Consider the following 15,623-nt stretch of genomic DNA (forward strand, 5'->3'; position numbering starts at 1 on the left):
AAATCCAGCTTCACATCTTGAGTGAAATATAATTTCACAGGAATGTAATTCTGGAATGATCTCATTGAAAAAGCATATCCAGCAAAGGCCATGAGCAAACTTCAGGCCAGCCCATTCACACCCAGAGCCAAGAAGATCGCAGACCCCTTTCCCTTAAATGGAGAATGTGCCTGGACCCAAAGCAAAGCACACCAGCTATCCACGGATATCATCCTGCCCACGGCCAGCCAGCCTGCCTGCAGACCAAGGCCTGGGCCCAGAGCAGCGACCACCATGCACCACTCTGGCACCATACAAGGAGAGACTCGAGAGAGCATCCAAGCAAACAGGCCTCACCACATAGATGCTTCCTCTGTCCCTCAGGAGGACCCTGGCTCCAGGCCATCAAACATCAGCTGAAAATATTAACACTCCCCTGCATAGCCCCATCAGACAGAAGAGTGTCTGGAACGCAAGCTGCTAAAAGATCCTCCCCACAGCTACCTGCCTTCCCTAACTCTATGAAACTTGGTTACCATCCGACCCTATTGAGCAAGTCAGAAAGTAGGGTATTCAACTCTGAAACTAGAAGTCAGATCCAGGTCTAGGCCAGCCCAGCAGATCTGAGACAGACTGGAACTGGGGAAGAAATAATATACTCTGATGGACTCTCAAAAAATCCTAGCTGAAAAAAATCTTCCAAATCTTTGTCCTCATTCCAAATCTCTTCCCCACCCCCAATGAATCCTCATAAAATGGACGAGGAAAAAAAAAAAAAACCTAATGGCTTACAGGGTCTACAAGAACTCTCTGTATTATCTCTGCAACTTTTCTATAAATGTAAAACTATTCTAAAACAAAAAGTTTATTAAAAATAACAGTTTGTCACGGTTTCCTCTACAAGAAATAATAGGAAAAGAGTAGTATTTGGATATGAAACTCTGCCTGCACTAGCTAGGAAGCTTTGGGTGAGTTACCCAAGTTTGTTTCCTCACCTGTAAAACGGAGATGACAGTCACAGCCAAGAAGTGTTGTTGTGCAGATTAAGTAAGACAGTGCATGGAAAGGACTTACCACTCACTGCTAAAAGTGCTTTCCTTCTGATAGTTCAGTCAGCCTTCACCTTGAGTTCCTGACAACTGCAGCTGGAGGCCCTACCTCTACTCCCCAGCCCAGCCTGTCTTTACATCTTGCAGCCTCTTCCACATACAGCATGACAATTGAAGCCCAAAGCACAATAATCACCTGAAAGGCTGAAGACTGCCTTACAGCAAGTTTCAACTAGTGAAAGCAAACCTTTGTTGACAGAAACATGTTCTCCTTCCTGTTTTCCCTTCCTCCATTAGAATTCAATGTCACTGCCATCAGCTGAATTACTTTCCTGAGGTTTGTGGGGTCAATCAGAAGGAAAGGCAGAGGCTGACAAGTTGGGCTTCTGGTAGGATTAGCTGTCCACAGAGAGGGTATAAGCACAGGAAGTATACTCTCAAAATTGCCACAAAAGATTCTTCACTCTCAGTAGCATCACCACGCCCACCCCCTCTGCGAGCCGCTCTCCCCATCTTGGCCCCACATGAAGCTGGACTTATAAACTGCAAATCCACCAAGTCAATGGGCACAGCAAGTTCCCCAACACCAAGAGGTAAGTCCCAAGGCTGGGTATGAAGTTGCTACCAACCCCTGGAGCCAGACTCTTGAGCCTCAGCTGCCCTGCCACCTGGCTCCACAATAATATTATCCACTCCTTCCCTAAGGAGACTTAGGTGAGTGGACAGGCCAGCAACCCCATCCTGGTCCTATTAAGTGGATGGGCTAGAGACCTAGCAAAAAATCAGGTAAAGAAAGGTATAGATCTGACATCATGTTATTTCCTTGAAAATCACTCACAAGGATGCCAGATACTTTAAAAAACTCGCCCAAAACAATGGAGAAGTCCAATCTCACCCTGAAAATTTAGTGTCCAAATAAGGGAGCAGTCAGGGCTAGAACACTCACAGCCTGTTCCAACTTTGAAAAGCCTTGTGAGAGAAGCAGTTCCCAGGCTTAGGATTCCACTGACAGGTTGTAACCCCTGGAAACACTAATGGGCACATTCTAGTGGCTAATTTCTCTGACCTTCCAGATGGCTGGATTGGGGACACACCCCAGCTGAGGCCCAAGGACATTAGTTCCTGGCAGAGAGTATACAAAAGCTTGGCAGCCCCAACCAAGCCAGATAACAGCCCCAGCGGCTTCAAGGACAAGTTATAGGAAGCAGAGCCCAGGAAGAAGATGTCCTTGGACCCATTTCTTATTTAACCAAGTAAGAGCCAAATATAACCAAATATGAAGCAGCTAATTAACTACGTTTCTTTATCTTTGAAACTTTTTCTCAGCTTATCACCTCATACCTAGTTTACTGCAGTGGTCTCTGATGATACAGAGAGCCAGCCCATAGGAGGAACTAAATAAATGTTAAGTATTACTACTGTATTACTAGTCCCTCCTTGTTCTTTCATCCCCAGTCCTCCTTGCTCATAAATGGCAGACTAAGCATCCTGGAACATCAATATCATCATATCATTCTTTTGGGCTCCTTAACTGCCAATCACACCAGACCCAGGTTCCTCCAGTCCCCTCTTCAACCATTTCCCACCCTAGCCCCACCAAACACACACTCATGCACACAGAGAGACACAGACTTGCACAGACAGAAATACACACACACACACAAATGTATTTCTCTCTCCAGACAGGACTCCTTCAGCTCCAAACATGTCCATTTCTCTCTCCATGTTTTTGTACTCAAACCACTGCCAGCCTGGAGTGTTCACTTTCCTCTCTGCTTATCCAATTCCTAGTCATGCTCCAAGGTCCACTTAAGCTTAGGCTGGGAAACCATTCAATCTGCAAACAATGACCGAGCACCTGCTCTGTGCCGGGTACTAGGCCAGTCACTGAGGACACAGTAAGGAAAACAACACAGTCCTACAGGCTCCAGACTGGGAGGGGGCTCAGTATGAACCGTCCTGCTCACCTGAACCCCGCAGGCAGGGAAGTCAACCACTAGACCTCACAGGATATTTGTGGGGGCTAAGGTGGGGGCAGTTGGATGATGAATCCAGTTGGATGATGTCTTCTTGCCTCTCTTTCAGCCTTTCCAAGAAGCCACCTGGGCCTGGTGGTTTAGAACATATACTATGACAAGAACCATCATTCTCTCTGACAGTGGGTAGCACTGCCCCCTGTCCTGCTCTGGAGTTTCATCAGCTAAGCTAGGTCCAACCCCATTCAATAGCAGCCCTAGTCAATCACCTCACCTTAGGGCAGGTACAGGGGCTCATACCCAGGCCCAAAGCCAGGCAACAGAGAGAGAATGACCAATGCTCTCCTCAGGGGTTCCCAACCTTTGTGCCATTTGACTACAGAGGTGGTGGTCACATGGGAGGAAACTCCCTTGGGCCCCTTCAGGGTAACGTGCAATTCTCAGACCCCAATAGTAACTCACCCTTCTCTCTCCTATTCAGGAAAGTTTACGAGAATATGAGTCAGATTGCTATTATTATAGGTATATCTTCCATACCTTCTAAATTATAAAAATAGGTAACTCATTCAGATGTTCCTTGGTCCTTTAACTCCTGCAGTAACAAATGCCACATGATACATGTCTCACACCTAGTCCCAAACCAGTTACCACCCCTGGATTGAAGCAGCTGCTGGGGAGGCTTTCAGTGGGCCACCACGCCCAGGCTCCCTACCTTGAAGAGCCAAGAGGACTGCCAGGGTAAAAATGAGACCTTAAGACAGATTTGTAAGCCCAAATCCAGAGGGACATCCTAATTCATTTTCCCTGCCCAGGGGAGACAAATGCTACTACATTTGCCTGGGAGAAAAAGGCCCACAAATTTCCATGTCTGACCCTCAGACTCGAGTGAAGTCTAACTGCCTCTGAAAGACAGAAACCATTATTGACTTGATACTGATATGGACCAAAGGGACTTCCTGTTGGACATTCCTTAGGCCTGCCACAGGTAGCCCAAGAAAGCTGTAAGATGGCAAAGAGAGCCCAGCCAAATAAGAGCTTCTTTAAATACCTACACCTCAGATAATCACCCCAAGTGTCACAGAATCTATGAAGCAAGTGCTCAAAGCTACCGCATGTTGAAGTGCTCTAAAATTCACATCAGTACAGTTACTCTTTTCCCCTAGAATCACAGAACCAGAAAAGACTCTCTATATGTAACCTTAGATACCAGTTTGACCCAGGGAGGAAGAGAGAACAACTAACCCATCCCTACTTATATTTTCAGCAATGGAGACTGATAGTCTTCCTCATCACCCATCCTCATAAGCTACCTGAACCACAGTCTCTGAATAAGCTTATCTCACATGAGATTCAACTGTTACTTTTTACAGTACTAAGACCACCCTTTCCAGAGAGGCCGAATCAGTCTTAGTCCATACTAAAGAAGCTCACATCTTTCAGGAGCTTATCCAAAACACGAGTCACATGTTTAGATGGGCAGACCTATACGGCTTTTGTAGGTCAGGTCAGCCAGAAAGGTTGCAGCTACTGTTGATCAATGTACGCCATATGTGAGTACTAACAGGGATCAATGGGTCAAACCTTAAAGAAAGGGCAGAACAGAAGGAAAGAAGCTGCCATCGGCCCTCAGAGCACCAGCTACTGGCTCAGAGGAGTGTCTGCCTGAGCAAAGACTGAATCCAACTGTAACAAGCACCTAGTCTTTGAAACCTGTGACACCCAGACAACATCACCTCCTATTTGACTGCCTCCAGAGGGTCCTCCCACACAGCCACCCCTCACACTATGCCCACCACCAAGGCTGGAGAGAAGACCCGGGGCATACTCAGTATCTTCAAAGACTTAGCCACACATTTTCAGTTTCTCCACCTCAGCCCCTCCTCCTGCCCCTGACAACTCAAATTTCCAGTCTCCACATATGTATCTATGTGCCTGTGTGTCTATGTTTTATTTATACTACCCATGTCTGTTGTTAGCAACAGAAACAAAGTACTTTAAGGCAGAAAAGGCAAGTCTGCCAACTGGCTTGCTGCTCCCTGCCTTGCTTTCAGCTCAGGGAAGAGGCTGGTAAAGGATCCTTCTAGCTCTAATCCACCATTGTGCCTACAGCTCCCATGTACTAGGGGGCTGGGGGGCATGGTACCAGTTCACACCATGTTGGTCACTGTTGTGTGGGGCATCACCCATCACTTCTCCCTCTTCTTCCCTGGAAGCCACTCCCTGCACACCTCATTCCCTCACCTGCCTGGATGCTGACTACGGTTGGAAGGCAGAACTTCAAAAGCCAGAATTCGAGAAACTCACTCTCCTCCCTTGGACACCAGGAGATTGTAAAGATGAATGGCACTGCCTCCCCAGACCCAGGCTCTGGAGAACCAGCCAAGGCTGTTTTACTTTCATGCCCTTTCCCATCTTCAGTTCTTCTGCTACTGATAATCTTCCAAGTTTCAATATCAGTCTCCTCAATAAAAATCAACAGTAATTACTGATCATTACTTTGCTGTGAGCAAAAAGAAAAAAAAACATGAGATGGGATTCTTGCACGCAGGGAGCTCACAGACTAATGTAGGGAAATAAGACACAACAGCAAGCAATCCAAGTGTGGACCAAAAGCTCTCTGAAGGACAATGGGTGGGGTTGGAGAGGCTAGAGCAGCTCGGGACAGGGTCTCTGTGGGAGAGGAAATGTGAGCCAGGCCATACAGGACCAACAGTAGTTGGAAGACTGGGAAAGAAGGCTGCTTGAGATGAAGAGTTAGACTATGACTCTAGGTCCCCAGGCAGGGAACGCAGCAAATATCACACCTGCAGTGTTTTTCCCATATTCAACTGGGGCTCAGCCTAGGGAGGTGAGGAGGAAAGAAAGTGGCTTGACTTGGTAAAAAAAAAAACCCTCACCTCAGGGTCACCATGCTCTCTAGCCGTTCTGATCCTACCTCTGCCAAGAGGATGCTCAGTGTTTCCTTTTTCTATATTACTTTGAAATCCTCTCCCCTACAGTTCATAGAATGTAGCCCGCCTAACTCCCTAAACCCAAAACACCCTGATGAAACGCTCAGTACTCCTGCTCCTGCTCCCACAGCCGGACAAGCTTCAGGCTCCCTCAGTTGAATGTGGGTCAGGAGATTGAACTATTCCTCTGCTGGCCCAGGTCAAGCTATGAATCTGATTCTTTACCCACTAGAGCAGGAAAAGGGAGGCATTGTGAAATTTTAAGTACAGTTCCTGGTAAGCCAGGACAACAGTCTTTCCTCCTTCCATTCATACTTAACAATCGTATGTGCATTCAACTAATACATACCAAATACCAAGCAGGTGTAAGCCAGTATGCAAAGTGCTGGTCAAGACACCAAAATGCATCAGACATGGTCCATCCTCAAGGCCCTTATACATTAAATCTAATAAATACCAGGAGGACTACTTTAAGTGCCATTAGAAAGATGAAATTAAGTGCTGCTACTAAAGAGATGCCACTAGAGAGATGAAATGCTGTGGATTTAAGTAGAGGGGGATTACTTCCAACTAAAGGATGAGGAAGGCTTCATACAGAGGGTGGCCCTTGCACTGGGCCTGGAAGATCAAATGGCAATAGACTAAAGGGACATTCCTGGGCAAATGAAACCATATGAACAAAGGCCTGGAGGCAGGAAAGTAAAAGACATATGAAGAACAACAAGATGTTCAATTCGATGGGACTTTAACTGAAAGTAGACTGGGACAAAGAGTTGGAAAGACAGGTCAGCTCGAAAGCCTCTGAGAGGCAAATTTGGGATCTTAGCTTTTCTCTGGGCAATCACACAAATGTTGTGAGAAAGGAATGATGGGTCATGTTGATGAAGCAGTACTCAGAAGTCCAGGGGTGGCCACATGCAGTGGCTCACGCCTATAATCCTAGCACTCTGGGAGGCTGAGGTGGGAGGATCACTTGACCTCAGGAGTTCAAGACCAGCCTGAATAAGAACAAAACCCCTGACTCTACTAAAAATAGAAAAAATTAGCCAGGCGCGGTGGTGCACGCCTGTAGTCCCAGCTACTCAGGAGGCTGAGGCAGGAAGATCACTTGAGCCCAGGAATTGGAGGTTGCAGTGAGCTATGATGACGCCACTGCACTCTAGCCCAGGCTACAGGGCAAGACTCTGTCTCAAAAAAAAAAAAAAAGGGAAGTCTAGGGGCTATGGCAGAAAACTCAGATCACACAGGCCACTAGGACTAAAGGTCGCAGAAAGGATAAGGGAGAGAGGGAACTGAGGTAGGCAGCAAGTATATCATGGGAATTTTTGCCTTCGAGCTTGGGGCTGAACAGAAAATAAGCAGGCAGTCCCCAGGGTGGCCAAGAGTCTGTACAAGCAGGGAAGGGCCGGAGAAGCAGCTGTTGGGAGGAGGCAATGAAGGAGTGGGAAGTGTAAACAGGCAGGAGATTAAGAATGGAAGGGAATTTCAGAGTTTAGGATCCTGGAAGTGGAACTGCTCCAAGTGATGAGGCCAAAGGTGTGACTGTGCTGTGATCACCTTAAGAAGAAGGAAGGTGAAGTCCTTGGAGTTGACAGGATTGAGGGACTGAGAAGCCAGAGCACTGAAGGAATCTTGGTATGAATCCTCAGGTCCTAATTATGCCAGAAAGGGGACATAAGAAGAAGGTTGTAAGCAATTAGCCTGAAGTCAAAAGGCAGGTAACAGCACCAAGAATGAGGAAAGGAGACCTAAGTGGAGGAAGGGACTAACTTCTAATGGGAAAGGTGGCCAGGCAGGGCTTGGAAGCAATGCGGGAGTACAGGGGAGAGTCAGAGGAGGAAGTGAGTGCCTTCATCAGAGAGGGTCACAGGAAAGTAAGATCTTCAGGGAAAAGCCAGCTTTCCACAATAGTAAAGAGGTAGGAATGTTCAAGAAAAAGGTACAAAACAAGGGGCAATATCACTTTATGTCTATTACAAGGAACAAGATGATAAAGAAAACTATTCCCAGATTCCCAGAGTTAGGCAGGGTGTGGCAAACTGGGCACTCTGGGACACTGTTGTTTGTATCATAAGCCAGAACAATTTTTCTGAAGGATAATTTAAGGAGGGGGAAAATATATATATATACACACACATACACACACACACACACACACACACACACACACACACATACCTCAAAAGCTCTGAAAAATACATCCTCACAATGATATCCTACATAAAGTTAAAAGACAAGCTACAGGCAGGAAGAAAATAACTACAAAGCACATAACTGACAAATGATTAAAAATCAGAATATATTAAGAACTCCTAAAAACACTATAGAAGACAATCCAACTGAACAACAGATGAAAGAAATGAACAATTTTTAAAAAATGAAATATTGCTAAACCTCTTTGATAAATGGGGAAAATGCAAATTACAGCAATCAGATATTATTTTATACTCATCAGATTGGAAAACACTGAGAAGCATGGTATCTCCAAGTGTTAGCAAGAATATGTGGAAATGAAAACTCAATGTATATTGCTGGTAAACACATACAACCACTACAGAAAGCAATCTGGAATTATCCAGTAAAGCTAAAGAATCACACACCCCACTACAATTCCATTTTTAGGTAGTGAGCACACATAAACTCTTATGCAGTCCTTATACAAGGATGTTCATTACAGTAATGTCTGTAATACACAAAAAAGATTTTAACCATCTCTCACTGTCATACAATGGTGCATTACACATCCATTAAATTGAATGATTTTATACATGGATACTGTTCAAAAATGATGTTGAATGAAAAAAAATCAAGCTGCAGAAAGCTGAATGCAGGAATAGTACATGTATATAAAATTATAAAATACAATATAGTATACATTATTCATGAATGTATATGTGTAAAAAGATAAGATATGCACGGTAATGATGCTTGTATCAACTTCAGGAGGAGGAAAGGACTGGGGAAAGTTTTAGTTATCTGTCAAATTTTTTTAAATTTTAAATAATAGATCTGAAGTAAATAAGGGAAAATGGTAAAATATTAATATTTATTAAATTTGAGGGATGGGTACATAGGTTTTTATTATATTAATGTTTTATTTTTCCCATATACTTTTCCAAGTTTTAAAAGTTATTATTAAATAATTTAAATATGTTATGTACCCTTTGAACCAGCAATTCCAGTTTTAGAAACTTCTGGAAGTAACTATCCTGATGTTATACAAGTAAGCACAGCTATGTAGATACATAGATATTTACCATCACATAGCCTTAATAACAAAATAACAGAAAACAATCCAAAAGTCCATCCTCAGACGAGTTAAATAATGATTCAACCATACAATGGAATTCTATGAAGCATTAAACATTACAAAGTAGCTCTCTGTGTACTGTCCAAGGAAGATATTCAAGTAACATCACCAGTCAAAAAAGCAGGTTACAAAACAGTTAAGTGCAAAATGATACCATGTTCAGGCAAAAAAGTATATAACACATATGAAAAAGATCCAGAAGGACCATACATACAAAAAACTCAATACTAATTATGCTATAGAGGGATTATGTGGGTTTTTTTCTACTTTCTTCCTAATTTTTTGTTATTGTCCAAATATTCTTCGATGAGCATGTATTTCTTTTGTTATTAGAAAAATCAATGAAGTTAGTTAATTTTGTACAAAAAGACAGAAAAAGGAAAAGAAATAAGGGCAAGTTGGTCTGCCAATAGCAGATGGGTTTTAACCTGGAATAATGGAAAAAGTTAGCAGAAAAAGAGGGAGATGCTGTAGACAGAAGTATAACAAAACAGTTGGAAAGAAGAGCAAGGCTTAGAGGTTTTATCTAGGTCGAGAATTGTCAGTAACAAGAATGAAGAAAGCAAGGAGGAGGAGGGTCAGCTGGGAGAGCTGTTCATGACTGAAGGGCACAGAGTCCAGACAGACCGCACAGTTCCCAAATTCCATACAAAATTTTAATAATAATTCATTCTCCACCTCATAGATCCTGAAACTGCCACGTGATCAGCTCCTTTTGGCATAGTTTGAGCGATGGAAGGACGACTCTGAGATGCTTTGGGTGTCCACTGAAATTAAGCCACACTTCTCCACCCAACGAGCCGGCTGCCTGAGTTTCCACAGTCAGCTTCATCTCCAGGCCCCAAAGCCTGAATTTGCCCTGTGTCGATGAAAAACCCTCACCAGTTTTTCTTCACATTAAAAACTGATTGTGTGGGTACAAGAACATAGATAGTTAGAGAGAATAAACAATATTTGATAGCAAAACAAAGTGACTATAATCAACAGTAAGTTAGGGTATATTTTAAAATAACTAAAAGAATGGAATTGGAATGTTCCTAACACAAAGAAATAATAAATACTTGAGGTAATGGATACTCCAATTACCCTAATTTGATTAATACACATTGTATGCTTGTATCAAAACACCACACCTACCCTATAAATATATACAACTATTATATACCCATAATAATTAGAAATAAAATTTTTAAAAACCTGATTGTGATGACAGAAGTTTTTCCTACTTTCTGGGATCACTGCCGCAGAGGAAAAGGCACAAGAGGATAAAAGGACACACATGCAAATTTTTCTGTGGCTCAAACTCCACTCATTTTACCTGCCTCAGACCAAAGATCACTTCATGCACTTGGAAGGTAGTCACCTGCCTGCCAAGGTGCTTCATCTTCCAAATAATCACCTCTTCCCAACTAGGACCTCTCCCTGGTCACTATAACCCCATGATTTATTTGTGATGTGGGCTTCATTCAGCCAAAGACCACAGATGGTGTTATCTAGAAGTGATGACAGTCACTTCCAGATCAGCAAGTTACACAGATAAAGTAAAGGGCAATCCTTGCCTATAATATTTATGACCCAAGATATGGTGAAGAAGACAGGGGAGGAATGCAAGGTGCTTGTTCACCTGATCTCTTGGTACTAACCCAGCCTCCCATTTGTAAATGAAGAAGAGGCCAACACCTGATACTTGAGAAAATTAAATGTTACGTCAGTCCCCCTCCCTCCCAGGGCTATTACAAGGATTAAACAAAAGAATATTTTAATACAAGCAAGAACAGAAGTTACACGACAGCTCAAACTTGCCAACAGGAAGGGAATCCTTTCATCTGTTTTTGAAAGTCTGTGGATCTGCTTTTAGTTGGAAATATGGAAAACAAAGCCTAGAATACAGAACTCAGAGCCTTGAGTTACTGTTCAATTCTTAAGAAAATTCCAAATGAAAAAAGTGATATTTAACGAAGGCCATCTAAGGGGTACAGTATATATCCATGCCCCGGGGCATTTTAAGCTCTATTTTTCTATCAGTTAGATCACCAGAAAACTACATAACTGCCATTAGCTCAGCTCTTCAGAGTGGTTTTCACTGAGTTGCAATTTCATGTAACACATTTGTAGTGTATTAGCAGTCTCTATAAGAGAGCTATAGGAAACCAAGATTACATAAGCATTTGTTGTCAAAATGGTAAGGAAACTGTTGTGGTTGTAAAACCTAGGGGAAAAAACATACTTATTGGTTGGAAAAAAAAGTATGAATTACTATTATATCATTCAACATCACCTTAGATATCCATATAAATTTCATTAAAATATAAAACTTTAAGAGGAAAAAAAAACTTTGTCCGCCTTGAGAAACTGATATGTAGACTGCCTAGGAACTCAGAAGTTGAAAGCCATTCATACCTATCACGTTAATTAACAAGATTAGAACATTTGCATGCTCTTTGCTTTGGTTCTGATTATGTTTCTATGTTACTAACATGATGAAGGTTTCCCTTTACCAGTCATCTACTGTGTGCCAAGCATTGTTCACATGTGTTAATTATGTTAATTCATTTAATACTCTAAAACAATCCTTTGAGGTAAATGTTACCAATTCTATTTTACCAAATAAGAAAACCAAAGCCCAAGTTGTACAGCTAGTAAAAGGAAGAGCCTGAATTCAAACCAGGTCTGATTTCAAAATCCTTCCACTATCCCATGGAAAGTACAGTGGGGTGTTGTTTCTATTTTGTCTTCTGTAGCCAGCCACACCAATTCTCTTCTGAAAAGACAGACTATAAATCCTAAGAAAAAATATACGTAGAAATGTTTTATATGCTGTAAGGTAGTATTCATACGTAAATAACTATCATAATCCTCCAGGACAAGGTTCATGGAGGAGAGCTGACATTTCTACTACACATACACACACACAGAGAAGAGTCAGCAGGAAATGAACTCCAAACACAGCCTAACAGAAAAACTTTTCTCTCAACATTAAAACTCATAAAACCATGTAAGCATGCAGGTTAATCACACCCTTAAACATAGGTGTTTGAGAAAATAGTCAGAAATTATCCCACGTCTAGCCTCCCCTGCTTATAGACTGTTTTGCTTCAGAATCATGGAGATCCTGGTATTTAGCCAGGTAGGCTTTCTTTTCTACTTACTCACTTTTAATCTCTTCTCAGTGCTGATCATCCTCAAAGCATTATTTCAAGAGATACTATCTTTGAGAGGAGAAATTATCATTTCAAGTTTTCATTTCTAGCTAATCCACAAATCCATGACTATAGAACAAAGTTCTCCCAAACTCTGAAACCTACAATATGCTCCTTTCCCATAAGCCTGATGGCTATTTCCTAGGAAATGTGTGCTTTCCCTGGTGTTTTAGAGACAAAGTTCAGAATAAGAGGTGCTCAGAAAGGGGGTCACTCCACCGCCAGTCCTGGGCATCAATGGCTTTCTAGATGTTTAAGAGGCAAGTGGTCACCAGCAGCAAGAAAACACCGGGAGTTCTCTGGACCACTGCTTCATCCGGAGACAAGCACTCCCTCTGCCTGCCCCCATTCAAACCCTGTAAGCAAAGTGTAAAGAATGCAACACAAATCCTCACAAAGACTGGCTAACAAAACAAACCCCAATCAAAAAAGCATCAGGAGCTACTACACAAAGGGATCCCTCGGGAATAAAAGAGTGAAGGGAGTTCACTGGCCAACTTCCCTAACACTGGCACTACTTAAGTGACCAAGTGTGTCTCCTCTAAAGGGCTCCTGCTCCAATCCCCACCTACATATAACAATTCTTTTCCTTTTCAGTATTAAGCCCCTACCCCATTAGTTTTGCTACATTCCAACCTGTAGACAGCAATGCCTAATAGAGCACAACAGGCTTAAAAGCTGTTTAAAATGGATGTTTTGCATTTTCTCTCCTACCACTGACTAAGCTTCCAACATATTCCACAGAACTATTCCATAGTGCCCCAGTTCTACTGTAAAGCAACTACCCAACGTCTTCAAAGTTCTCACAGAATCATGCACCATCTCCCACCCTAATGTACAGCACTCCCTGAGAGCTCTCTCTTCACCCTTGCAACTTCAATAGTGATATGGATGGATCCACTCAAAACCCTTATCTCACAAATGAGTCCCTGATGTCAATGCCATTTCCACTTTAGTCACCCACACCTCTGGACAGACCTTGGACTACACATTTCAAAATCTTATCCTCTAAAATTCTACTGTCTGACCACAATTTCCCTTCCTGAACCTCTTGACCTTTTTACTACCCAATAGCTCCTCTTGGTCAGCTCTCTGTTCCCTGAAGCCCTTTCCCTTTTTCCTAGCTTACATCAACCACGTCTTGGCCCTTCCTTTCTGCCCAGCTACTGGAATCCATGATCCATCACACTCAAATCCACAGCCCCTTTCTCCTTCCACTGTACCTACCTAGAAAGCCCTAACTCTGGTATTCTTCATTCCTTTGTCAGGACAATTAAAAATTGCTGGTTGGATATCAACACATCTAAGACATGTCTGAAGGGTCTTTTAGAGACACATTCTGAAGTATTTATGGATAAAGTGGTATGATGCCTGGAATTTGCTTCAAAAAATTCAAGTGGAGAACAAGGAAGAGTAGTGAACAAGAGCAGAAATAAAATGAGCTAGTTCAAGTGTTGATAATAAAGCTGGATGATGGATATACGGGAGGTTATCTTCTATTCTTTCTACTTTTGTTATGTTTGACATTTTCCATAATACAAAGTTTAAAAAAAAAAACCACTTAAGTGAAAGATTAATGGGGAATAGTGCCAAGGTCACCCACAGATAACCTGCTAGTCACAAAATGAAAACTGTAATTTTATAATGAAGAAATCTGACTGGTCCTACCCTAACCAGTAACCAAATTTAGCACCAATAATAGTGGGACAACCAGACATTATATGTCTCTGATATGCCGTGGCATTTATAAAGGGTTTTTTCCCCCAGAATGCTTAACCTAGATTTAATCAAGCCTCAGTATCTAATTTACTGTTTACAGAAAATACAGGAGAGAGGACAATCTGAACAATACCCCAAAGAAACAATTGAACAAATCCATAAAGTAAAATGTGATTTCATGTTAAGGAGTGTCTAAAACAGAATTTATTATTTCCTACCCTCCTGCCTCCTCTACTTTTAGTTCCTGTAAGTCATCCTTGACTGTTCATTCTCCTCCTCACTCTAGTTCAATCTATCACCAAGTCCTGCCTCCTTCCTGTCCTATGTATCACCTCTGCCATTCCCTGCCACTCTACCTCAGACTTGATCATCAACTGCTTGACTTACTGTAATAATCTCCCTAAAAATTATCTCCTTGCTCCAGTTTTACTTTTTTCAGATCTACTCTCTACACTTTCTTTGCATCTTTCTAAAATGCAAATTTGACCATATCACTCCAGTGCTCACACTCTTTTAGCAGCTCCATTGCCCACAGCAGTGCTTCGCAAAATGTGTTAAGCAACTACATAGCACTCAACTTACTACACGGTACTCCAGCAGAGTGGCAAATGGCACAAGATGGTAAGTCATTCATATTTCAGTTCTCTCAAATCTTCTCATTAGATTAAGGAACCAGTCTCCACTTGCTGCTGTCTTTACCTCTCAAACACTTGACAATCTCTTTATGAGAGAAGACTTTCACAGGCAGCAGTATTTGGCTAAAATTTTAAACATTATTTTTTATTTTCATTGTATTTACTTTAAAAATTACCTTCTGTGTTTGGCAAGTAATATTGATTTTCCATGTTAAGAAAGTAAGATAAAGTTTACTTTTAAAATACATTTAAGGCCGGGCGCAGTGGCTCACGCCTGTAATCCTAGCCCTCTGGGAGGCCGAGGCGGGTGGATCACTCGAGGTCAGGAGTTCGAGACCAGCCTGAGCGAGATCCCGTCTCTACTAAAAATAGAAAGAAATTATCTGGCCAACTAAAAAAATACATATAGAAAAAAAATTAGCCGGGCATGGTGGCGCATGCCTGTAGTCCCAGCTACTAGGGAGGCTGAGGCAGTAGGATCGCTTAAGCCCAGGAGTTTGAGGTTGCTGTGAGCTAGGCTGACGCCATGGCACTCACTCTAGCCTGGGCAACAAAGTGAGACTCTGTCTCAAAAAAAATAAAATAAAATACATTTAAGTTCGAAACTGAGGTGATTTTAAACATTGTGTAACTAATAGCTCGGGCATTATTAAGTATGGCATTACTATTAAGTATTATTAAGTATGGTAATTCTGTGAAGATGGTAAGCAACAAATTAAGTCTGGGAAAAACTGCCCTATACTTTAAAATTCAAGTTTCTCTGTGTGGTTGTAGTAATTTAAAAGTGAGGGTGCATAACTTCCA

General features: G+C 42.2%; 1 protein-coding gene across 3 annotated transcripts in view; it reads right to left on the minus strand.

The window, feature by feature from the left end:
* Positions 1-15,623, minus strand: part of DENND2B (DENN domain containing 2B) — a 109,373-nt gene that overhangs the window by 74,487 nt on the left and 19,263 nt on the right. The window lies entirely within an intron of this gene.

Source organism: Lemur catta, chromosome 7 (assembly GCF_020740605.2).
Source record: "Lemur catta isolate mLemCat1 chromosome 7, mLemCat1.pri, whole genome shotgun sequence".
In the NCBI taxonomy this organism is placed as follows: Eukaryota; Metazoa; Chordata; class Mammalia; order Primates; family Lemuridae; genus Lemur; species Lemur catta.